Source organism: Trichosurus vulpecula, chromosome 1, assembly GCF_011100635.1.
Source record: "Trichosurus vulpecula isolate mTriVul1 chromosome 1, mTriVul1.pri, whole genome shotgun sequence".
Lineage (NCBI taxonomy): Eukaryota > Metazoa > Chordata > Mammalia > Diprotodontia > Phalangeridae > Trichosurus > Trichosurus vulpecula.
Genome location: NC_050573.1, coordinates 169,699,256 through 169,701,305, shown reverse-complemented (window position 1 = coordinate 169,701,305; position 2,050 = coordinate 169,699,256). Strand labels below are relative to the sequence as shown.

The following is a 2,050-nucleotide window of genomic DNA, read 5'->3' as shown; positions in this document are numbered from 1 at the left end:
CTATGCCTCATTCCCTATATATCTTATTTCTCAGCTGCATGCAAAAACAAGCTTTTTTTTGAGCATCTGCTTTTAAAACTTTGAGTTCCAAATTCTCTCCCCTCTTCCCTTCCTACCCACCCTCCCTAAGAAGGCAAGCAATTCAACATAGGCCACACATGTATGATTATGTAAAACACTTTCACAATACTCATGTTGTGGAAGATGAACAATATTTCCCTCCATCCTATCCTGTCCCCCTTTGTTCAATTTTCTCCCTTGACCCTGTCCCTTTTCAAAAGTGTTTGCTTTTGATTACCTCCTCCCCCTATCTGCCCTCCCTTCTATCATCCCCCCTTTTTTATCCCCTTCCCCCTACTTTCCTGTGAAGTAAGATACCCAATGGAGCGTGAATGTTATTTTCTCCTCAAGTTGAATGCGATGAGAGCAAGATTCACTCATTCCCCCTCACCTGCCCTCTCTTCCCTTCCAACAGAACTGTTTTTTCTTGCCACTTTTATGTGAGATAATTTACCCCATTCTATCTCTCCCTTTCTCCCCCTTTCAATATATTTTTCTCTCATCCCTTAATTTGATTTTTTTTTAGATATCATCCCTTTATATTCACCTCACCCTGTGCCCTCTGTCTATATATATGTATATTCCCTTCAACTACCCTAATACTGAGAAAGGTCTCATGAATTACATACACCATCTTTCCACGTAGGAATGTAAACAAAACAGTTCCACTTTAGTAAGTCCTTTATGATTTCTCTTTCTTGTTTACCTTTTCATGCTTCTTTTGATTCTTGTGTTTGAAAGTCAAATTTTTCTATTCAGCTCTGGTCTTTTCACAGAGAAAGCTTGAAAGTCCTCTATTTCATTGAAAATCCATATTTTGGCCCTTTTCTCCCCCTAGCACTGTGAGGCCTGCAGGTCTGTGCTGAGGGTGCAGGGCTCATTCGGCAGGATGGGGTTTGTCAAAGTTGTCAAGAATAAGGCCTATTTCAAGAGGTACCAAGTGAAATTGCAGAGAAGGCGAGAGGGAAAAATGGATTATTATGCATGGAAATGTTTAGTAATCCAAGATAAAAACAAGTATGACACACCAAAATACAGGATGATAGTCCGAGTCACCAACAGAGATATCATCTGCCAGATTGCTTATGCCCGTATAGAGGGGGCTATGATTGTCTGTGCAGCTTATGCCCATGAGTTGCCAAAGTATGGTGTGAAGGTTGGCCTGAAAAATTATGCTGCCGCTTACTGCACGGGCCTACTGCTGGCCCGCAGGCTTCTTAACAGATTTGGCATGGACAAGATCTATGAAGGTCAGGTGGAAGTGACTGGAGATGAGTACAATGTGGAAAGCATTGATGGTCAGCCCAGTGCTTTTACATGCTACTTGGAAGCAGGCTTGCCAGAACTACCACGGGAAACAAAGTCCTTGGGGCCCTTAAGGGAGCTGTGGATGGTGGTCTGTCTATTCCTCACAGTACCAAACGTTTCCCTGGGTATGATTCAGAAAGCAAGGAATTCAACGCTGAAGTGCATCATAAACGCATCATGGGCCAAAATGTTGCAGATTACGTGCGTTATCTCATGGAAGAAGATGAAGACGCTTATAAAAAACAGTTCTCACAGTACATAAAGAACAACATTACCCCTGACATGATGGAGGAAATGTGTAAGAAAGCTCATGCTGGTACATGGGAGAATCTAGTATATGAAAAGAAACCCAGGAGGGAAGTTAAAAAGAAAAGATGGAACCAACCCAAGAAGTCCCTTGCCCAGAAGAAAGATTGGGTTGCTCAGAAGAAGGCGAGTTTCCTCAGAGCCCAGGAGCAGGCAGCCAATAGTTAAAACATCAAAATCTGTAATTTTCTATGAAGATTTTCAGATTAAGACAATAAACTTATTGAACATCAAAAAAAAAAAAAAGAAAGTCCCTATTTTGCCTTGGAGCATCATATTCAGTTTTGCTGGCTAGGCGATTCCTGGTTTTAATCCTAACTCCTTTGACCTCTGGAATATCATATTCTAAGCCCTTTGATCCCTTAATGTAGAAGCT

General features: G+C 41.6%; 1 pseudogene; it reads left to right on the top strand.

The window, feature by feature from the left end:
• Window positions 1-949: 949 nt before the first annotated feature.
• Window positions 950-1,842, top strand: LOC118833129 (annotated as a pseudogene).
• Window positions 1,843-2,050: the final 208 nt, after the last annotated feature.